We start from the raw sequence: 25,311 nt of genomic DNA on the forward strand, positions 1-25,311 counted from the left end.
ATGGACACTCCCTACCCAAAACTCATAACCACAACCCAAACTCGTATTGGCTGGATTGGCATAGGCGTCATGGTCTCAGCCATGGCCTCTCACCTCCTCTCCGCCGATTACTCCGTCACCGTCTATGCTCGAACCCCTTCTAAAGCCTTTCAACTCCAATCCAAAGGTGCCCATCTCGCCAATTCTTTGTTCGATGTCGCCAAAGCCAGCGAAATTGTCTTCACAATGCTGGGACACCCACCAGAAGTTTGACAAATTGTCTTAGACTACGAAAATGGTCTCCTTGCCGGTCTAAACCCTAGAGGAGTAACGGTCAACACGACCAGCAGCCACCCTGCGCTTGCCTAGGAAATTTTTGCGGATGCCCGTGAAAAGAATTGTTGGTTTGATGATGCTCCAGGGTCCAGTGGCGACATTGGGACGAGGGAGGGGAAGTGAATTGGTTGTCACCATTGTTTGATGTGATGGGGAGGGTGACTTATGTAGGCAATCCAGGTTGTGGGCAAAGCTGCAAGATAGCGAATTAAATTACGGTGGGAGCTAATTTGGTTGGGCTGAGTGCAGGGTTGGTGTTTGCAGAGAAGGCAGGGTTGGATGTGAGATAGTGGTTGGAAGCAGTGAGGGGAGGGCGGCAGGGTAGATGGTGATGGAGTTATTTGGGGAGAGGATGATTGGGAGGGACTTCAGACCTGGTGGTTTTGCTGGGTACATGGTGAAGGATTTAGGGATTGGCGTTGATGTTGTGGAGGCAGAGAGTGACAAGGTGGTGGTGTTACCTGGAGCTGTATTGTCCAAGTTGTTGTTCTCTAGGATGGTGGCTATTGATAATCGTGCCACGCTAGCTGTCCAAGTGGCGCCACCTCTAAAAATAGGCACACCTGGCCAATTCATATTTGGCATGCCTCTGCCCCTAAAAGGACTAAACACTGAGTGCTCGTTTAATAATCATCAGTGCCAAGGCACTCGTCCGAAGTACCAAGTGCTCGTCCGGCAATCATCAGTGCCGAAACGCTCATCCAAAGCACCGAGCGCTCATCCGGCAATCATCAGTGCTGAAGTGCTCATCCGAAGTACTGAGCGCTCAGTAATCATTAGCGCCGAAGTGCTCGTCTGAAGCACCGAGTGTTCATCCTGCAATCATTAGTGCCGAAGCGCTCGTCCGAAGCACCGAGCGCTCGTCCGGCAATCATCAATGCCGAAGCCCTCGTCCGAAGCACTGATTGCTTGTCCGATAATCATCAGTGCCGAGCTCAAGACCTCGAAGTATAGACTTGGGATGCGGCCTCGCGTGGTCAGGAAGGCAGAACCTCGAAGTAGGCTCATTCCTATGCTGGGTTCGGGAATCTGAGAACATGTGGACAAGTGGTTGAGATCCAAGGTATCACCTCAGTCCAAGGCCAATACAAGGGGGAAAGGATACTCGGTACCCAAGCTCGAGCAAGGAGGGATAAAGAGTGCATTAATTATGAAAGACGTCTGGTAGAACATGTATTAATTAAGGAGCGCCATTACCTCTTTTAACCGGGGGGCAAAAGATTGCGGCCCATCCGTCAATGTCCCATCCGTCAGAAGAGGAGACCCTCAAACCCTTGGGTAAGAGCGGGCTCATCCGAAAGACTAAAGGACATTGACCTAGGAGGTAAGCACTATAAATAGAGGCGTTAATCAGCCTTTAAGGGGGAACAAAAACCACATTAACAGCTGTTTATTTCCGAGCTCGAGTCCCTACAGTGCTAAGGTCAGCCTTCCCTTTTCTTAATCTTTGTGCTCAGAGAATCCCTTGTGTTGCTTAGATCTCCACTTGGATATTGATCTCAGATTTCTTGGCTTACGTGGAACGATCTTCTTATCCTACTCATGAACCACCTTCAACATTTTGGCGACTTTACTGGGGAGTAGCACTTTACAGATGTCAAGCATATGAGAGATCAGTCCACCCTCACAGACTAGCCCTGCCAACCCGAAGTGTCCGTAAGTATGCCTGGGTCATACTTTCCGGGAACTAGAATCATCTATCCTACTGCCTTGGTCGAAGCCTATAAAGTACTGTCATATAGAATGGAGCAGCTTAAAGGTACCCAGAAAGAAGTGGTGACTTTACTTCGAGAGATTGTTGACAGGGGAGTACCTCGTAGAGGTGCAAGTCTGAGTGGCGACTTCTCTGATGAACCTACTGGGGGGTAAGCGACCCCAGATAGTTCTGTGCGATGTGTGCCTCTATCATCAGATGAAGTAAGACATGCCGCGGGTCAGCGCAGGCGGCCACAGGTCACACCGCAGCGTGCTCGCCGAACTCTTTTCAACACCCCATTTACTGCACCAGTAAGGTTAAGTATGCCAAGTACCAGTCGAAGGGAGGCATACCGCAGAGACAGGAGCTCGGAGAAGCTCGGACATCAACAGGATCTTACACAACAGTCACCGTACGTGACTATGGCGGATCTACAAACGTTGCTGTAGAATGAAAGGAGTATGCTGACACAGGAGACTGCCATCGAGCCACTATATGCACAATCCAGTGCGCTTCTTCCTTATCCCCCGGGGTATTTGGCTCCTAAGTTCAGCAAGTTTGATGGGAGGAAAGGAAATCCACATAAACATGTGGTGCGATTCATAAAAGCCTTGGGGCCCTTCGGAAACAATCACACCTTGCAAGTCGGGGAGTTTTCAAAAACTCTCGCAGATAGGGCCTATAAGTGGTATGTGAATTTGGAGTCGGGGTAACTCACCTCTTGGAATTAATTTGTCACGATATTCCAATTAAAGTTCTTTCAGGCAGAAGAAAAGGTGACTACCCTCTCTTTGACTAAGGAGACTCAGGGTCTTGGGGAAGACTTGCTCGCATATGTCCATAGATTTCATAACCGTGTTATGGAGTGCTATGAAACACATGAAGAAGAGTCACTAGCTAAGATTTGCATACAGGGCATGCAGGGGTCCTACCGAATCCATCTCATTAACCTGAAGCTCTTCACTTTTGCCGATTTGATAGAGGTATCTCAGAATTTGGCAAGTAACCTCGCTATTTGTGCGCAGGGTGCCATATAAGAAGAGTACCGGGGTAGGCGTATTCAAGCGCCCTTTCTTGCATTAGTTAAGTCCATTATTAGAGGATAATGTACAATTTTAATTCAGTTGTGTATTTATTTCTGATTTCAGGTATTTTTCCTAAGAATGATCAAAGAAGCGATTTTGACAACTTTTCGTTGAAATACGTGCGCCGTGTTGGGGAGTCATCTTCGGGACCTAACCTTTCCAGTCGCCGTTTTTGTGAAATTCATGGCTTAGTGTTCATAGTGGAAGCCGCATCAATGCTTCGGCTCGGAAAGGCTTACAAGAAGCCTTGGTTTGAAGTGCAGGTGCACGGCCCCGCGGGCGGGCGCCCACCGAACCCCTCATTTCTTTGCCCCATTTCACGGGGCCTTGCGAGCCCTCGCGGGAGCCCCCGCGGGAGCCCCCGCGAGCTCCCGCCGCGCCATCGCGGGTGCCCGCCAAACACTCTAGTCCCTTGCGCGCCGCCGCGGGCGCCAGCTAGCGCCTTGTGGGCGCCCGCCAACCTATGGCAGGCAGCTCAACTGCCCTTGAATTTCAGCATCTTGGTCCCCTTATCCTTCTTTTGTGTGGTCTAGCTTCATGCAGAGGGGGGAGCTCGGGATTTTCAGTATGGGGAGTAGGTTTTGATGTATAATAAGGGGAAAAACTCATTTTTATTGGAGATCTCATTTTTGTTAAGTTCTAGAGAGAGGAGTGAGTTTGGAGGGTCTTGGGTGTTCTTGAGCTAAAGGTGTGGAAATGGAGAGGGATTATTCATCTTCTCCTTCATCATTTGTCTTCATGGGTAACTAACTCCCTATCTAGGGAGGTGATGAAGCCCCATTTTGTAAGCATTACTTTGTTTCGATTTTTATTTGGGGTATAATATATATATGTGACTTTTCTATGAACTAGAGCCCTTCATATGATGTAAAGAATCTCTTTATTTATAAATGATCATTTTGAGTCAAATATCTTGTCTTAGATTGTTTTTCTCCCATGATTATATTGCTACATTTTCATAGTGACAATGGAGATGAGTTCATGGAAGTGTTTTTATTGGCATAATATTTAGGAATTTTGATAATCTATTGCTTAGGGATTTCCTTTAATAGATTCTTCTTGATTTCTATTTCATGTGCTCCTATTATGAGATTAAGGGCTTGATGATCTATGGCTTGGTGATCATGTCTAAGGTTACATCCTAGTTTAGGTGACCAAAACATGTAGTGCCTTGATAGATTATTCTTGTATCTTATTTTCATATATTTCTTGAAGATAATGTATCAATGCTATGTTGTTGCATTCCATGGTTATATATATATATTTCCCCAAGTAAATCATGTCCTAGTATGCTAATGGATGGGTAGTGGATTCACTTCCCTAGTTCCCATTTTAATTGTCTTTGCCTCTTTACTTCTTAGCATTAATGTTTTATGAACTTTTCAATTCATAATCTTAGTAACAATCCAACAAATCCTCTATAACCCCCCTTATCAATCTAAAAATGACTCTAGACACCTAAGTTGCCATAAACTAGCAGTCCCAGTGGTTCGACTTACCCGACCAATAGCCCTATTTTACAATGATTTGTGCTATTGCAAAAAAGGTTGATTTATAATTGTAATCGATCCGTTAATCACCAGCCCACGCTCCTTGAACGAAGAATCTGGACAAAGTGCCTCCCCCATTCCCATGCACTCCAGAAGAAGTAAAACCATCCTTAAAAAATGGATCCAACATGGAGACATCAGACTGCCTGAGGTTGCTCGCGAACCCACTCCAGAAGAAATAGCCCATCCTAAATACTGCATGTATCATCGGCATACTCGTCATCCTACTTACAACTGTTGGGCTTTGCGAAATACTTTCCACAGACGGATTGCTAATGGCGAGCTTATTCTCCATCCTAGGGATGTGAGGGATGAACCTTTCCCTACGCATAATTGAGGTGTTGCGATGATGGATAGGCAGTCGACAGGGAAGGGGTTGAGGATGGTGTTGCCCAGGTCACGTTGGTTAAGGGAGATGACCTCGACGCATTTCGATTATTGGAAACGGCTTCTGTCAAAAGCACTCTCCAGAAGATGGATTTTTCTCCCCTTGCTCAGAAAGAAATAGCTAAGTTCCTGTGGCTAGCAGCGAAGGAATGTGTCAAACAAGTTGGGTCAATCACGTCATTCCCTGTACCACAAAGGTCACCTGGATCGGGCATAGTCTTTATCGAGGAGGATAAATGCGTCCCTACCCCTCACAATAGACCATTGTATGTTATGGCTTTGCTCAATGGGTCGAGCTCAAACGGGCATTTCTGGATAATGGTTCGTCTCTCAATATCATGCCCTTGGAAGTCTTTCGCCGAAGCGGGTTCCCAGACAAGAAACTTATCTGAAAGCCAACTAAGATTGCCAGATTTAGAAGTAATATCAGGAGGTCCAAGGGGCATGTGATAACCGAGCTGGTTATTGGAAAATTCTAAGGTTCAGCTAAGTTTCATGTCATTGATTCAGATACCTCTTACCATTTGCTCATGGGTCGAGGTTGGATACATAAGTTTGGGATTGTCCCTTCTTCGTATCATCAATGCATGAAAGGGTTCTAAAATGGGAAGCAAGTTATGGTCTGTTGCTCCGATCGACCGTTTACTAAAAGAAAGTCTCATATAGTGGAGGCTAGATTCTTTAATGAGCTAGAAAATGTAGAAGAACCTCAGCCATTGACAGCTATACCTTTACCGAAGTAGGAGGAGATTGACCAACAAGAGAAGAAAAAAAAATTTACTTGCCAATTAGAAGAAGCAAGCTATCTACAAAAGGGTGTACTTATCTAATGGAAGGATTATTTACCTTTTATGATGGTGTAGGGGGGCATGACCTCGGGCAAGACTGCGCCCCCGAGTGGAATTATGTCAGGCGGAATCGCTGGATTTTGAGGAAGAAGCAAAAATGGAATTTGCAAAGTCGACTCGGCTTAGTAAAAAAGAACTGGAAGAGGTCAACCTAGCTATCGAATGGCCATTCTCGGATAGTTTATGTATGCAAGAGATTGAAAGGAAACAAAAGGTTGGCGCTGATTGATTTACTCAAGGAGTTTAGTGATATTTTTTGCCTGGACATATGAGGAAATGCCAAGCTTGGATCCCCAAATAGTGGCTCATCACCTTAATGTGCGCTTGGTTAAGCAGGCGCAGAGGAGCTTCCGTCCCAAGCTCGAGTTGCAAATAAAAGAGGAGGTACAAAAGCTCTTGCAAGGCGATTTTATCAAACCTATTAAGCATCCTACATAGTTGGCAAATGTGGTTCCGGTAAAGAAGAAGAAGGCGAATATTAGAGTTTGTGTCGATTTCAGGGACATGAACAAGGCTTGCCCGAAAGATGACTTTCCACTGCCCATAATTGATAATTTGATCGACTCGACCGTGGGACACAAGATGTTCTCATTCATGGATGGGTATAGCGGATACAATTAGATAAGAATGGCGCAATGTGATGCGGAGAAGACGGCATTCTGCACTCCTATGGGGAACTTCCATTTCACAGTCATGCCCTGTGGTTTGAAGAATGCTGGGGATACTTACTAGTAAACCATGGCGGTAATTTTTCACGACAGGTTGCATAAACAAATGGAAGATTATGTGGACGATTTGGTGGTAAAGTCGTGAGTCAAAAGTGAGCACTTAGCGGATTTGAGAAGTGCCTTGGAAAGGTGTCGAAGGTATAAGCTAAGAATGAATCCGTTGAAATGCGCCTTTGGGGTAGAGGCCGGTCGGTTTTTGGGCTTTATGGTGTATCGGCAGGGCATTGATGTCGAGCAAGACAAAGTACAGACTATCATGGAAAGGCCTTCTCCATGATCTCTCAAACAGCTGAAGTGTCTAGTAGGACGAATTTCGTACCTGCGACGACTCATACCGGCCCTTGCCGAGGTCACGCATGCCTTTGGCGGTCTGATGAGGGGAAAGTCTGAGTTCAGATGGAATGAAGAGCATCAACAAGCATTTGACCGACTTAAGAATTTGTTATCTTTGTCAGTTTCAATGATAGCTTCTCAGCCACGAGTCCCCCTTAAGCTCTACATCACGTCAACTGAGCATTCCATTGGGGTGCTTCTTGCTTAGGAAAAAGAGGGTCGTGAATGCCCTGTGTATTATATCAACCGAGTTGTATAAGATGCCAAGGCACGCTATTCTCCGATAGAGTGCCACTGTCTGTCCCTGGCATTTGCTACCAACTACCTCATCACCAAATGTGACCCATTGCGGTACTTGCTTTCGCGGCTAATCATATCAGGGCGAGTGGCATGGTGGCTCCTGATGCTGGCCGAGTTTGACATCCAGTGCCACATACCTCGTGCCATTCTAAGCCAAGCTATAACGGATCTAGTAACTCAATTTCCTCCTGGTAATTTTGAGCCAGTGCGTGATGACCTTCCTCACGACGAATTTGAGTCAGTCTATTGCGCGGATGAGAATATAATGTGGACTTTTTCATTTGACAGGCCGTCAACCTCTAGGGGAGGTGGTGCAGGAGTGGTATTAACCCCCGAGGAGGGGAAAGCCTAGAATCTTTCGTACAAACTCACCTTCGGATGCTCCAATAATATAACAAAATATAAAGCTCTAGTTTTGGGTCTACTAGCAGCGCGGGAAACTACGATTAAACAGTTAAATGTGCAAGGGGATTCAAACTTGGTGGTAAAGCAACTGGATGGCTCTTCCGCCATCAAGGAACCGGCTTTAGCGGTGTATAGAATAGTTATCCAGAAACTCAATAGTCATTTTAATGAACTTCGAATAATTCATACACCCCGGATGGCTAATCAACACCCGGACGCCTTGGCTACTTTGGCATCCAAAGTTGAGATTATGGGAGAATCAGTAGATATCCGCATTCACAGGAAGGACGAGTCATACCTGCACAGTACATAATTTATTGACCATGAGGATAAGGAAAATTGACGAAGCCCGTACGAGTCACAGCTGAAGGGCGGCATGGGTGAAATTCCTTTGTCGAAACTTAAAAATTTCATATTGTATTTGGGGGTATTATACTTCAGGACACTTGGCGGAACTTTAGCAAGATGTGTTGGAAGACAAGAGGCTAGCCGAGTACTGAATAAAATCCATGGGCACACGTGTAGTGACAATTCATTGAGCCTGTACCGAAGAATACAAAGGCAAGGATACTACTGGCCATCAATGTCAAAAGACGTAGCAGCTATACAGAAAGCTTGCCGTGAGTGCCGAGAACTGCTCGAGGAGGCCTAGTGTATGGCAAACGTTGAGGAAGACTGGAGATAGAAATATATGGAATATCTTGAAAAGCGACCGCTCCCACAAGACCATGAAGAGGCCGCTCTGTTGAAGAGGGAAGTAAGACGATTCTTCATATGCAATGGTGAGTTAATAAGGCGAGGCTTTGATGGCAAGGCTAAGTGATGTACCAGCTGTGCTGAAGCCCGTGTGGTCCTGAAGCAAGCTCATGAGGACGAACACCAAGGGTGGAAGAAGTTGCACAACTGTCTCATACAGCTAGGTTATTATTGGCCTACGATGCAAACCGACAACAAAGAGCACTCCCGAAAGTGCCGAGAATGCCCAATCCACAGTCACGCCATTCACGCACCCACAATAAAGCTGTACTCCACGAATGCTCCTTGGCCATTCCATACTTAGGCCATGGATTTGATAGGTCCGATATCGCCCAAGTCCAGAAAGAAGAAATGGATACTGGTGGCAACAGAAGTCTATACGAAGTGGGTCGAGGCGATAGCTCTGTCAGAAGCAACCAGACAATTAATGGCGAATTTTATTAAAGAAAATATCATATACCGCTTTGGCATACCTCAAGTCATTGTATCAAATAATGGAACCCCCTTTGTTAACAGCAGGGTCCGTGCACTCGTTCGAAGGTATTAAGTGGCGTCACCTCTGAAAATAGGCACGCCTGGCGAATACTTATTTGGCATGCCTCTACCCTTGACAGGACCGAGTATCCTCGAGCTACTTGTCCTATAACTAAACACATTGGCTAAGAAAGGGGTCGCTACCTTTCCTCTCCTGTGGACGCACCCTGTTCCAATCGGATGGGCCCCTCCTCCCCTCTTTTTCGAGGTTGCTTCCTGTAGGTCTAACCTCTGGCATTTTTTTCTTTCAAGCTCTCTTTAACTGTAAGGACCTCAAAATACAAGGCTAGGTTAGCTCACATTTATGAAGCTAACTTTTTCATTGAGCTCCCTTCAGTCTTTTGCTCGAGCTCCCTCCTCACTACCTCAAGTAGGGGGTAAAATGTTGATAATCGTGCCACGCTAGCTGTCCAAGTGACGCTACCTCTAAAAATAGGCACACCTGGCCAATACTTATTTAGCATGCCTCTACCCCTGACAGGACTGAGTATCCTCGAGCTACTTGTCCTATAACTGAACTCACTGGTCGAGGAAGGGGTCTCTACCCTTCCTCTTTTGTGGCCGCGCCCCGCTCCAGTTGGATGGGCCCCTCCTCCTCTCTTTTCCAAGGTTGCTTCCTGCAAGCGTAACCTCTAACATTTTTTTCTCTTGAGCTCTCTTTAACTATAAGGACCTCGAAACGCAGGGCTAGGTTAGCTCACATTTATAAAGCTGACTTTTCCATTGAGCTTTGATGATTGCTGAAAAGTGCGCAATTAAACCCCTTAAGCTTAGGTATTCTAGAACCTTTATCTATCTTACTTTCCTATTTTAAACTGATTTTGTATTATTTCTATTTTCAGGTACTTATCCCCAAAATAAGCTAACTCAGCTAAATAAGAGCATAATTGAAGCAATCTTGAGATGAATCAAAGAACTGAGCAAAGTGGGAGCAAAAGGAAACAAGTAGTCGAAATTCAGCAAGTTCGATCGATCTCAGGAAATATTCGATAGATCAAAAGTTCATCGATCTAGACATTTCAAGATGGATCCAACCTCTTTTGTCCTTATCCAAAGATCCCACAAAGTTCGATCGATCCAACTTTCTTCAGATCGATCGAAAAGATTCCATCTTATCCAGTTGTACTACCCTACCTACCACTTTTGTCTCATTCCCCAAAATATCTCAGATTTGTCTTTATCCAAAAAGGTGCCGCCATAAAGGATCGATCCAGCTTAAGTTCGATAGATCTTAACTATGTTCGATCAATTTCACCACAAGTTCGATCGATCGAACTTCCCCAAGTGCAAGAAAATTCAATTTCTAGCTCATTAAAAATTGTCTCATATCCAATCATTGGGGGGAATATTGGTGTACGAGCCAGGTCATTGAGAGTGACATTTTAACCTATCTATATAAAGAATATGAGCCATTCTTGAGATATAGACATAGATATACATACTTAGAGAGACTTTGGACACAATTGATATATCATATTCTTAGTGAGGAAGAAAAGAAAAGAGGAGGCTAGAGACACAAGCTTGGAGTTCTTCCATCAACCAAGAAGAGGAGTAATCTCTACCATAGAGTTAGCCCTTAAGGGTTGAAGGACACCATCCATGAGTGGCTAGAAATCCTCTTGGGGCTAGAGTTAGCCCTAAATATGTTTTCTACATCTTGATTTATATATTTTTTAGGGGATTTGTGTTGTAATACATATTTTGACACTTTTATATACATAGATCTTGTTTATTCAATTATTTGTGTGGTTTAATGCTTCCAATTGATCATTTTATTCTATCCATATGTCCATGTATGTTAGAATAAATGTTCGTGTTTGTCTCTAGATTTTGTGTTATTGATGCATGTCTATGTGTATTGATGTTATAGATCTAGAGATTGTCAAGACATCGTGCTTAATAGAATGCTCTTGTGGTTTATTTGATGGTTCATACTCATTTCTTGATGGATTGTACATCTCCCTTAGTTTAATTAGTTTAATTTCATGTCATTAGCTTAATTGTAGTGTAGTTGTAGTTTAGATGTTAAATGGGAGGACAATCCATGCTTGTTATTTAATGTTCCATACTTATGAAAACAAGTATCATATGTCTCTAACCTTATGATGTGTTTGGATTGTGAGCTTAAAGAAAGGATTAATGCCTTACTTTGATATATTGTGCTATCCACCATGTTGCTTAGACAATATATACTTAATTAGTCATCCATGCTTGTTGAAACAACCATACACAAACACTATTGTTGCAATACATGTTTTTTCCCCTCATTAATCATGCATTAAGGGTGTAGAAAAGCTATGCTTAGTGGTGATCTCTAAATCCCAAGATCTCTCTCTCTCATTTTCTCTCCATTACATTTAATTGTTTACTTTAGTTTAAATAACATCTTAGTATAATTCAATCACCAACCAATCTTTTGATCATTCGACCTACTAACCCTAATCTCGATTCCACAACCTAATACGTCCCACCAATCCTTTAAGACGATCCCTACTCGCCCTAACTATATTTTTAGTGAAAGGTAGTAGTGGCAAATTATAAATGTAAAACTTGGCCACACTCATCTTAGTCCAACATCCACTCTTTTGCAAGCTTTTGTGGTGCTCGCAGCGGCACCACACCAAGCTCCCCTTAATCTTTTGCTCGAGCTCCCTCCTCGCGACCTCAAGTAAGGGGTAAAATGTTGATAACCGTACAACGCTAGCTGTTCAAGTGGCGTCACCTCTAAAAATAGGCACACCTAGCCAATACTTATTTGGAATGCGTTTTCCCCTGAAAAGATTAAGCACCAAGCGCTCATCTAGGAATCATCAGTGCCAAAGCGCTCGTCCGAAACACTGAGCGCTCGTCCAGTAATCATCAGTGCCGAAGCGCTTGTTCGAAGCACCGAGCGCTCATTCGGTAATCATCAATGCCGAAGCGCTCATCCGAAGCACCGAACGCTCAGTAATCATCAGTGCCGAAGCACTCATCCAAAGCACCGAGCGCTCGTTCGGCAATCGTCAGTGCCAAAGCACTCGTCCAAAGCACCGAGCGCTCGTCTGGTAATCATCAGTGCCGAGTGCAGGACCTCGAAATATAAACTCAGGATGTGGCCTCGTGGTGTTGTCAGGGCACTAACGTTTAAAAATGTGCTAAGAATGTGAGTGTGCAATATGGCTAAGTTTTAAATTTATAAAAGCCACTACTACCTCTAACTAAAAATATAGCTAGGGTGAGTTGGGATTGTCTAAAGGAATTGTGGGCGTGTTTGTAATGGAAACAAGGTCAAGTGATCAGAAGATAGCAACCAAAATGCAATTGAAATTAAAGCAAGTAAAAGGTAACAATTTAGAAAGTAGGGAAAAAGATATAGAGGAGAGGACTTGGGGTACTAGAGCTCACCACTAAGCATGACTTCACTAGACACTAGCAATTGTTTATCAATGGGGAAATTAAATTGTAACTTGTGTGTGTGTGTGACATTAATTGAAACTAGGCATGGATAGCAAATAAGTATAGATTGTCTAGCCAATCAAATGGAAAGCACAACCTATCAAATGAGACCAAAATCCATTCAATGAAACCATAATTTATGCACACACAACTATCTAGAAACATACACCCTTTGCATTCATAAGTATGGAACACGAAGGAATAAGAATAGATTGTCCACATATCTATGAATCTAAAGCAACTACACTACATCTACACTAAAGACATGGAAATTAAACTAAGTAAGCTAAAGGTGTGGCACAATCCATCAAGAAACAAGTGTGAACCATCAAATAAATTACAAGAGTGTTCAATTAAGTATTATGTTTTGATCATCACTAGATTAACTTCATCCATACAAATAGACATGCATAAATTTCATTAAATCTAGAGAAAAGCATATGAATCATCCATTCTAACATACATAGACATATGATTAGAAATAGATCATCAATTGAAAGCATTAATCCATACACATCAAGTAGAAACCACAAGATATATATATATAAATCCAAGATCAAAACATTTGTTACAAGTAAATCCCCAAAAATATACAGAACACTAGGTCTAGGAAGCAAACTTAGGGGTTACTCTAGCCCCAAGTAGATATCTAGCCACTCATTGAAGTAGTCATCCAACCCTCAAGGGCTATCTCCATGGTAGGAATGACCTCCTTCTTGATGGAAACCCTAGAGGAATGGAAGAACTCCCAAAGATGTGTAAAAGCTCTCTAATCTTTATCTTCTTCTCCAAGATATGAGATGTGTAAGTTATGTTGAGATATAAAGATATGAAAATATGGTGTAAAAATGGCTCAAAATCCTTATATAGGTAGCTAAAGTGTCACACCCAATGGTCTGGACCCGTGCACTAGGGCCCTTTTAATGATTGCACCACGAGCCATCTTTTAATGAGCTGGACTTTGTTTTATTTCTGACTTGAGGAGTTCGATCGATCGAATTGTGTTGAGATCGATCGAACATTGGTGAGATCCATCGAATGCTGCAGAGATTGATCATCATTGGTGGCACCTTTTTGAATAAAGACAAATCTCTAAGATATTTTGGGATATTTTGGGAAAAAGGCAAGAGTGGTAGGTGCGGATAAGATCGAATAATTTCGATCAATCTGAGAAAGGTTGGATCGATCGAAGATGGTGAGATCTTTTGGATAAGGACAATTGCTTGGATCCATCTTGATATGTTTAGATCGATCACCTCCCGATCGATCGAAGGAATGTTGAGATCGATCGAACTTGCTGTTTTTCCACACTTTGCTTCCACTTTGCTCATTTCTTACATTCAGCTTGAGATTGTTTCTTTTAAGCTCTTATTTGGCTGAATTAACTTATTTATGGGATAAGTACCTAAAAAGGGCAATAACATGAAATTAGTCTAAGAAGGAAAAATAAGATAGATAAATGTCCTAGAATACCTAAGCTTAAGGGGTTTAAATACACACTTTTCAGCGCTCATCACTCCCCCAAACTTAAATATTGCTAGTCCCTAGCAATGAACTATGAAGTAAAGGAATGAAATGAACAACTAAACAACTACAACTAGAAAGCAATAAAAGGATAACGCCACTTTCGTAGGGAACACAATTGCATTTAGTATATGCAACAAGCCTTTTAAACCCCTATGTTACCCCTAGTGGATGAGTGAAGTCTCGTGAGGGTTTCTAGAAATGATACCCACAAACATTCAGCTCATTATCACAAAAGAGGCACCAATATTGCAAACAAGCATTGGGAGAAAACTACCTCAAGTATACAATTTTTCAACCATTTCCAAGCAATCTCCCAAAATTTCAACATCAAGCAAGCAAGTATGGTCCTCCACATATCAAGAAAATGATCATGCAAATCAAAACAACTCTAGAATCCTTTTTGAGTGGACCGCCATCAAATATGTTGCTATCTAAGCCAACTAAAGAAATGATTACATCCTTACCCTCAAATTAGCACACAAATCTAGCACCGATCATCAAGACAAAGAATGGACCTTTTATTAAAGCTTTATTGATCTAGGTGCACTTATTCTTTTCACTCAATTTTTTTTTTTTCCTATCCCTAAGGATCAAAGATAGAAGCATGGTGCAATGTGTTGATCTATTAAGCTTTCTAGCGATCCATAAGGTCGAGCGTTAGGTCAATGACTCCCAAACCAGACGGCTTTAGGGCATTAGGTGTTTAAATACCCCTAATGACTTACAAGCTCAAATCAACTAGGCTACAAATCAAAACAACCTCCATCTAATCATTTCCCACTTCTCACCTTTTGGTAGAAGTCCTCACTTTTTTATTACTTTTGCATTTTTTTTTTCAAGTAGAATTCAATTATTAACCTAGAGTTTGGGCCCTCCACCTTTCGGCGAGAGAAGTTCAGTGCTTGATGAGGCTAGAATCCTGGCTACTAAATGAAAAGGGTTTGTTATCCACCTTTATCAAAATGAAAGCTTTCAATGCACTACTAGCTCAATTGGGATATAACCAATTCAATAATCAACAAAGCATGTACCCCACAAATGAATGCTAGTGTGCGCATGTGCTAGTGTAGAATCCTAAAGTGAATCTCAAAACAATCACAAAATCAGGATGATGTAGACCACAAGTGCAAGCAAGATATCAATCTTTCAAAAAAATTTACTCTTAAATGACATCCATAAGGCATACAAGGAGTATTGGACTCTCAAGTCAAGCAATTTTTAAATTTTAAGCAATATAGTCCTTAAAAGATCAAAATCACAGCTAGTTATGGACCAATCATAAAAAAAAAATCCCTTAAATACATAAGTCATACTTAAAATTTTGAATTGAAAACAAACACTACAATTAACACCCATTACCCCCAAACTTAAACGGCACAGTGTCCTCAATGTACAAAGAGAACAAAAGGGAAAGAGTATACCAGTGCAACTAAGGCAAAGAATGGCCGGGACACAAATATCCAAAGTGGGTGGTATAACCCCCTTCCCAAACTTGGAATTGACTGCGATCTTGAAAGGATGGCACTTGGATAAAACTTATCAGATAACAAAGGGATAATAAAAGTGCACAGTGGACATGCAAGTGTAAATGGGATAGTAAATGAAGTAAAGAGAGAGGAATAAGGGTGGTCCTGAAAAAATTTGGGCAGCACTCTCTCTTACTGAAGTCACTGGGATGCACCTGATAATTGAGTGAATCACAGACAAATATCTCAATATAAAGATATGACATCTAAAAGATAACATGTATAGAAAGAAAAATAATAAACAGTATATGGTACATCACAGTGTCTAGGCCGACAGACTGGCTGTAAAATTATCATATCAGTATCAAAAGAATAGTTAGATATCACAGATATATATAATAGATAAAAGAGAAATAAAAGATTAGGCAGAGGAGGTGGGGCGAGCGGGGCGTGATCCCCGGATATCTCTGGATATGTCACGTAGCGCAGCTAAGACATCCGTACGGAGAGTAGAAATATCTACTCCGAGGGAGACTACTGCATCCTCCAATGCCTGGACACGCTCTCCTAGGCCAGGTGTCAGAACTGGAGCGTCAGGGATAACTGGATCATGAAACTGTGGTACATCCTGGCCCTGCTCCTGGAAATGAACTGGCGACCCAACTGGAGAGTGATGTTGTAACTCCTCTAGAGGTTACTACTCCAGGTCTATATCTATATGTGCTACAGCCATTGGTGCGGCTGTTACAGCCATCTCTGCCTCCTCAGCCTCTATACCCTCCTCTGCTACTTAAATAGCCTCCTACTCCAAGCTTTTGATAAGAGCATTGTAGCTTTTGTTCCAGTCCTTCTGGCCGTAGTGGCAAGCCCCTGACTTAGTACACTCCTGTGGATGGAAAGGGTAGCGCTGGTCTCGGAGGATCTAAGTAATAAGATTAGCGAAGGGGAGATACTTAGCCCGCTTGGGCTTGGCCTTGCTGATATAATCTGTATACAACTTCATCGTGACACTCTAGTAGAGTGAAGGAATAGAGAACCAGTGCCCAGTATAGAATGCATAAAGAGCTTCCAGAAAGTCTGAACGTCTCTGGATCTTATGGCCCGCCATAAATACATTTCGGTATAGGACCGAATCAAAGAACCAGAGATCATCGGGCAGATAAGCCCTGATGGCAAAAGTCTCGCCATCTGCGTAATGGCCAGTCAGGGCAACAGCCATGTCTGCATTAGAAGGCCTCCTCAGAGTAGGATAGTGAAGATCAGGAGGGCAGACATGTGGGCATCGAGAAGAAGTGGTCAATGACTCAACCGTAATGCGGATGAGATGGCCATCAATAATAGTCTGCAGCTCTGATAGGTTAGTCGGGGCCGGCCGGAGGTTCTGGTAGAACATCTGAACAATCCGCGGGCAAACAGGATAAGTAACTTGAGCGCGAATGGCTGAAATGCCGCGCCGCTCGATATCATCAAAAGCTGACCGGGTCAAGACTGACCGGAAGAAGAAAATAATGTCGAAAACTGACTCATATGCCACTGAAAGGTGTCTAAACTTCCAGATAGGTCTATCTCTGATCTGGCCTAGCTGTGCCGGTGGTGGAAAAAGAGAAGATATATGCTCAGCCTCATCAGAATGGGGTGAAGATGTTGAGGCAGTAGAGGCAGAGCGGTCAGACTAAGCCGGAGCTGAATCCTCATACTCCTGTAACTGCTCAGGCTACTCGGCCTGCTCAACCTACTCTGGAACTGGATCCTGGGCATGAGAAGGCTCTACGGGGCTCCTCTACTCTCTGTCGTACTCTCCGCTCATACTGTCGACGGGCAACTGTCTTAACCCGTGCCATGGCCTGCAAAATAGAAAATAAATACTTGCAATAGAAGTCAGTAACAGATAATAGAGAATTGAAGCACAGTATATAGAAACATGTATGTCAAGTAAGATAGATAGCTTAGAATAAAGTACATGAATATATGCAAGTGATGACGTAGCTAAGTAAACAGTGACAAAGTGAAGCAATGCTAAATAGTGTAAGTATAGAATACATCCAATGTGGAAAACACAGGCATTGGGCAAAAATAAGGTAGCATGGAACACAAAAGATGGTGTGTGAGGTGTGCATATCTAAATCTGTGAAGTTCGATCGATCATGACTTGAGTAAGATCGATCTCTCTCAGATCGATCAGAGAAAAATTTAATCGATCGAACTGCTATGAAGAATTTGAAAAGTCACAGATTTGTGACGAGGATAACACAGAAGGCACCCAAGCAAGCTCGTGGGTCCCTCTACACCTCAACAACACAAGAATGGTCACTTGAATAGGCACGTGACCCCCAATATCGAAATCGAAATTAAAATATATAAAGATATATATAGATATATATATATACAAATATATACATGCTTCAAAATGTCACATATGGCAAGAAATGAAACATGGAAACTCAGATCTAGCATGGAAAGCATGAAAAACACAAGATTGAAGCTTGAAATAAAAAATAAAATTAAAAACTTACCTAATCCGAGAAGAGAAGTGGAGACGAAGGAGAGATGATGAGATCTGAGGCAAAGAAGAGAGATTCAAAGCTCTAGAAGCTCATTAGAGGTTCGTTGGAGGTTGGGAAGAAGGTTTGCAGCGGCGAAAGGGAGCTAGGGTTTGAGATCGATGTGTAAATCGATTAAAATGACCCTTGACTTCTATTTTTAAAATCTGTTTTCTACATGTTCGATCGATCTGGAAAAATCTCAGATCGATTGAACATAGATCGGTCTTAAAGGAACGTAGATCGATCTAAGCTTCAAAATGACATAGTATTTTTGTAAATTTTTGAATTTTAAAAATATTTTTGGATTTTTGAAGATAAAAATAAAAATAAGAATGAAAATTAAATAAAAATCTTTTTGGAGTTTTTGAAAATATTTTTAAAAATAAAATAAAATAAAATAAAGGAAAAATATTTTTTGTATTTTTGAAAAATTCCTTAAAACTAAAAATATTTTTGAAATTTTTGAAAATAAAATAAAATAAAAATTGGAAATATTTTTATTTTTTTGTTTTTAATTAAAATCATAATTCAAATGGGTAGTCAAAGTCAAAGTCAACAAAGGAACACATATCGATCAATCCAAGATCGATCTGGAAGAGATTTCGATCGATCGAACAAGTGAAAACCTGCAGACAAGTTCGATCGATATACAGAGAGGCCTTTTTCATGGGTTCCAAAAAAAATTCTATGTATAGAATGAAGATCGATCTAAGGAAAATCTCGATCGATCTTGGAATACTCAGATCGATCTAAACTGAAGTTCACTCGATACATAGAGAGTTGAAATATGCAGAGAATTCTTAATCAATGGGACTGAAAGATGATTGGATGCAAAGATGGATGTTTGATCGATTGAACCTTTTTCGAAATCGATCAAACAGGCACAAAATGCTTGATTTGAACATGGCAGGGCATGCATTCTCAATCACAGTTCCTAGCAATGTGTATGAACCTAGAATATACCTAGACAACGCAAGAAATGAAAGGTAAAATAGAAATGAGGGAGGAATATGGTTGTAAACCCTACGAAACGCACTAGCCTTTAACGTCTCTAGCAAAACGTTGGGCTATTTTAGTCCGGATCAAATATCTTGTTATGCATCCCCTATTTGACGGGATGAAAATCACTTTGAACCCCACCCAACAAATGGTTCTCTAGAGAACTTGTTGGATTAGATTCAAAAGAAATTGACGATCCTTTATCAATGTAATCCTTGGGCTTCCATGCCCTTTCAATCTTTGCTTTTGAAATAACATTCTTTGCTTTCAAGTTTAAAGATTGATCTTTTGAATTTTATGTTCAAGCAAAGACTCGACTTTATCAAATTCATTGTCTAAACACTCTTCTACAACACACACTTCTTCATGTTTGTCCATTAAATTCGGGGTTGGATTAAAGATGTTCAACTTCACCTTTATGTGGCCAAATGAGATTTTTATTATCCCCGTCCTACAATTAATTGTGGCATTTGCGGTTGCCAAGAAGGGACGGCCAAGGATAACTAGAATTTGGCTTTTGGGATTTGGAATTGGTTCCGTGTCTATGACAACGAAATCAATGGGGAAGAAGAACTTATCAATCTTAATCAAAACATTCTCTATAATACCCCGGGGCTTTTTAATGGATCGGTCGGCAAGTTGTAAAACCACAGAGGTCTATTTCAAGTCTCCTAAGCCCAATTTGACATACACTGAATATGGAAGAAGGTTGATACTTGCTCCTAAGTCTAGAAGAGCCTGATTGATGACATGGTCACCGATAATACAAGAAGTAATAGGTGAACCGGGGTCCTTAAACTTTAGGAGAGTGTTATGTTGCAAAATAGAGCTCACTTGCTCGGTTAAGACCACTTTCCTTGGTGTTTGGCTCTTGTTCTTCCTCTTTTGGGTGCAAAGATCTTTCAAAAATTTGGCATAAGCCAGAATTTGTTTGAGTGCATCCAAAAGCGGAAAATTGATCTTCACTTGCCTAAACACATCAGTAATTTCATTAGTCTTTGTCTTTTACTTTTCAAGCGAAATGGATCCTTTCAAGGCATTCGGAAATGAAGCTCTTGGCTCAAAATCTTTTTCAAAATCTTTCTTTGAAAAATCTTCAACACAAAAATTCTTAGAATCATTTTTCAAATCATGCTTCAAATCATCTTTCAAATCATTTTTCACAACTTTCTCAATAAGATGATCATGCACATGCAATGAAGGAGGAATAAAATATGGAACGGGATGGGTGTCAACTTTGGGTTGCACCGGTTCACTCTCTTCATTGGGAATACCTACTTGGTTATCAACAATTATCCCACTTCTCAAGGTTGTCACCACATTGACACGCTCAATTGTGTGACCTTCTGATAAGGAATGAGTCTCCACAACACATTGTTGCTTTGGTGGTGCATTCAAAGGCATCTTCCCCTTCTCTCTAGCATTTAAAGTACTAGCTATTTCCCTGACTTCGGTTTCTAGCTTAGCAATGGATTAAGAATCAGAATGAAGTAATTGAGTGTTTGCCTCTAGAGTGCCTAGAGCTGTCAACACTTTCTCCTCAAAAGTGGGACTCCTTGAGTTTCCTTGAGAATATAATGATTAGTTAGGGAACTAAGAATTTGAAAATTGATTTCCATGTGATGATTGAAAAGAAAATCTAAAACCTTGGGAACCTTGGACTTGCATTGGAAGTGGAACATACTTGTTTTGAAAACCACCTTAGGGAGGGTTTGAGCCTTCCCCTTGGCTTTTCCAAGAGAAGTTTGGATAGTTCCTCCACCCTGGATAATAGTGTGAGCCATAGGGATTATTCCCTTGGTTAGCAAAGACAGCATTTGTTTGTTCATGGTTTTCGCTTTGCGCATATCCATGGGGACAATTGGAAGTAGAATGTAAGACACTTGAACAAGTTATGCAAGATTCATTAAATGCATGATGATGAACATGATTAGGGGAGGAAGATACTTGATTCGCTGAACTTTGGTTGATCAAGAATTGAACAAACCTTTGAGATAAAGATTTCATCTCGGCGGCTATATCATTGGAATTGTCAACTTGATATAAGCCAACATTCTTCCTTCCACCTAAATTTCTACCATTTTTAGAGGACAAAGATCTATGCATTGAATTCTCACTTATGTTTTCATACAATTGCCAAAACATCATTTTTTATACTTGTCAAGATAAGAACCACCCATAGATGCATCAACCATACCCTTGTGATTATCCGGTAAACTTTCAAAGAAATATTGAACTAGTTGCCACTTAGGTATGTCATGATGTGGGCACTTCCAAAGCAAGTCATTAAACCTTTCACATGCCTCATAAAACATTTCCCCATCCCCTTAAGAAAATTCACGAATGGAAGTTCTCATAGCGTTGGTCTTTGAAACCGGATAGTACTTCTTCAAGAACTTTTGTTGCATTTCTGCCCAAGAAGTTATTGAAAAAGGTTTAAGATTGTTGAACCAATATTTTGCCTTGTCCTTAAGGTAAAAGGAAAAATTTTGAGTCTTAAAACTTCTTCTGGCATGTTCGGGTATTTCACGGTGGAACACACTTTAAGAAACTCGTCCAAATGCTTATAAGGTTCTTCACTTGGAAATCCATGATAGTTGGGAAGCATTTGAATAGTTTGTGGTTTAATCTCATAGTGATGTGCTCTAAATGGGGGCAATTGAATGTATGTAGGTGCATTGTATTCATTAAGCACATAATGGTCTCTTAAAACAATGGAAGGATTCACAACCGGTGGTGATACTCGAACACCGTGGTTGCTTTGCATAATGGGAGGTTGTGGAGCAAAAATTGGCCGAGGCATTCCCAATGGAATTTGTCCTTGTTGTTATGGTGGGATGAATGGTATTGGCATGCCTAATGGTACTTGAATATTTTCATGATGCACATTAGGGTAGAGAATGCCTTGTTGGTTTATGTGACTAAAGTCCTTCACATGGTCGTCATGTTGCTCCTCCATTGATAAAATGGAGTGATGCGAACTACCTCTTCCCCTAGGATTACGAACAACCGAATCAAGATGTAAATTAGGAGGGACAAGAGTATGATTTAATGACCTACGACCATGCATGCACTAGCAAAACAAATAACAAGCAAATAGCAATCACTTCGCTCCCACAACAAATCAATCAACAAACATTCTCCAGATACATTAGTCCCATACTCCCATGTTTTAACAATATGCAAAGAAACAGTAAATTGCCTCCATGCGGGCTCACGATTTATCTAAGAATTTAAAGACTTGCCACCATGCAGGCTGACGATTTAACTAAAGATTGAGTTAGAAATATCTCACAAAAGGTCCTTAAGCAACTTCAATTCATTTTCAATTTTCAAGCCTTGCTATGCTTTGCAAATTTTAGATTTTAGCCCTTTATGCTTTTGCTTAGCTTCACTTGGCTTCCTTGCTTCCTTTGCTCTTTAATTCCCTTTGTTTGACTCTCTTAGCTCAATGCACTTAGTCAATCAAGAATAAATACAATAAGTATCTAAAAAGAAAATAAAGTAAAGACACGATCAAAAGAGTACTAATTCTTATTTGTTTCCAAAACACGGCGTTGCCAATTTAATCCCCAACAATGGTACCAAAAACTTGGTGTTGTCACGGCACCAACATTTAAAAAATGTGCTAAGAATGTGAGTGTGCAATGTGGCCAAGTTTTAAATTTATAAAAGTCACTACTACCTCTAACTAAAAATATAGTTAGGGTGAGTAGGGATCGTCCCAAGGGATTGTGGGCATGTTTGCAATAGAAACAATATATAGGGTTAGTAGATCGAGTTATCAAAAGATAGTTTGTTTGGTTGATTAAATTAAAGTACAATGCAATTGAAATTAAAGCAAGTAGAAGGTAACAATTTAGAAAGTAGGGAAAAAGATATAGAGGAGAGGACTTGGGGTACCAGAGCTCTCCACTAAGCTTGACTTCACTAGACACTAGCAATTGTATATCAATGGAGAAATTGAATTGTAACTTGTATGTGTGTGTGACATTAATTGAAACTAGGCATGGATGGCAAATAAGTATAGATTGTCTAGCCAATTAAATAGAAAGAATAACCTATCAAATAAGACCCAAATCCATTCAATGAAACCACAATTTTTGCACACACAACTATCTAGAAACATACACCCTTTGCATTCATAAGTATGGAACACGAAGGAACAAGAATAGATTGTCCACCTATCTATGAATCTAAAGCAACTATACTACATCTACACTAAAGACATGGAAATTAAACTAAGTAAGCTAAAGGTGTGGCACAATCCATCAAGAAACAAGTGTGAACCATCAAATAAATTACAAGAGTGTTCAATTAAGCATTATATTTTGATCATCACTAGATTAACTTCATCTATACACATAAACATGCATAAATTCCATTAAATCTAGAGAAAAGCACATGAATCATCCATTCTAGCATACATAGACATATGATTAGAAATAGATAATCAATTGAAAGTATTAATCCATACACATCAAGTAGAAACCACAAGATATATATATATGTAAATTCAAGATCAAAACATTTGTTACAAGTAAATCCCCAAAAATATACAAAACACTAAGTCTAGGAAGCAAACTTAGGGTCTACTCTAGCCCCTTGTAGATGTCTAGCCACTCATTGAAGTAGTCATCCAACCCTCAAAGGCTATCTCTATGGTAACAATAACCTTCTTCTTGATGGAAACCCTAGAGGAATGGAAGAACTCCCAAAGATGTGTAAAAGCTCTCTAGTCTCTAGCCTTCTCTCCAAGATATGAGATGTGTAAGTTATGTTAAGATATGAAGATATGGTATAAAAATGGCTCAAAATCCTTATATAGGTAGCTCAAGTGTCACACCCAATGGTCTGGACTCGTGCACTAGGGCCCTTGCAATGATTGCACCACTAGCCATCTTTTAATGAGCTGGACTTTGTTTTATTTCGGACTTGAGGAGGTTCGATCAATTGAACGTGTTGAGATCGATCGAACGTTAGTGAGATCCATCGAATGCTGCAGAGATCGATCATCCTTGGCTGCGCCTTTTTTAATAAAGACAAATCTCTGAGATATTTTGGGAAAAAGACAAGAGTGGTAGGTATGGATAAGATAGAATAATTTCGATCGATATGAGAAAGGTTAGATCGATCAAAGATGGTGAGATCTTTTGGATAAGGACAATTGCTTGGATCCATCTTGATATGTCTAGATTGATCACCTCCCGATCGATCGAAGGAATGTTGAGATCGATCGAACTTGTTATTTTTCCACACTTTGCTTCCACTTTGCTCCTTTATTCCATTCAGCTTAAGATTGCTTCTTTTAAGCTCTTATTTGGCTGAATTAACTTATTTTTGGGATAAGTACCTTAAAAAGGCAATAACATGAAATTAGTCTAAGACGGAAAAATAAGATAGATAAAGGTCCTAGAATACCTAAGCTTAAGGGGTTTAAATGCGCACTTTTCAGCGCTCATCACCTCGCGAGGTTAAGAAGCCAGAACCTTGGAGTAGGCTCATTCCTATGCTAGGTTCGGGAATCTGAGGACATGTGGACAAGTGGCTAAGATCCAAGGTATCGCCTTAGTCCGAGGCCAATACAAGGGGGAAAGGATACTCGGTACCCAAGCTCGAGCAAGACGTCTAATAGGACATGTATTAATTAAGGAGCGCCATTACCTCTTTTAACCGAGGGACCAAAGATTGCGGCCCATCCGTCAATGTCCCATCCGTCAGAAGAGGAGACCCTTAAACCCTTGGGTAAGAACTGGCTCATCTGAAGGATTAAAGGATATTGACCGAGGATGTAAGCACTATAAATAGGGGCGTTAATCAGCCTTTAAGGGGGAACAACAACCACATTAACAGCTGTTTATTGCCGAGCTCGAGTCCCTACAGTGCCTTGGTCAGCCTTCCCTTTCTTAATCTTTATGCTAAGAGAATCCCTTGTGTTGCTTGGATCTGCACTTGGATACTGATCTCAGATTTCTTGGCTTATATGGAACGATCTCCTCATCCTACTCACGAACCACCTTCAACAATGGCTAATGGGAATGGAAAGCTTGGCACTCAAGGACTGATTACCATTATAGAGAGGATCAATAGCAAGTGAGTCTATCTCTCTCTCTCTTTATATATATATATAGATTTTTGGTGTTTGGAATTAAAATGCTGAATAAAGGAGTTTGGGAGCGGTATGTTAGCAATATGAAGATGGAATTGGGTTCATTAGATTTGAGTGGTTTTCAGTTGGAACTGAAATAATGCTTGATAAGATGAAAACAGTGTATCTATTCATCTATTTATTGGATTGTCATTGTGATATGCTGAATTGTGTTGTGTTTTAAGACATTGTCAATGGATTAGTAGGTCCATAACTATTGTGAAGCCATGTCATGGGTACCTTGCCACACACATTT

General features: G+C 41.1%; 1 pseudogene; it reads left to right on the plus strand.

Annotated features, from left to right (window-relative positions):
- On the plus strand, nt 1-25,004 carry LOC132298783 (probable 3-hydroxyisobutyrate dehydrogenase-like 3, mitochondrial; annotated as a pseudogene).
- The last annotated feature ends 307 nt before the right edge of the window (nt 25,005-25,311 follow it).

The sequence above is a fragment of the Cornus florida genome, unplaced genomic scaffold (genome assembly GCF_030987335.1).
Source record: "Cornus florida cultivar Cherokee Brave unplaced genomic scaffold, ASM3098733v1 CherokeeBrave_3.0.0_Hap2_Chr03, whole genome shotgun sequence".
Lineage (NCBI taxonomy): Eukaryota > Viridiplantae > Streptophyta > Magnoliopsida > Cornales > Cornaceae > Cornus > Cornus florida.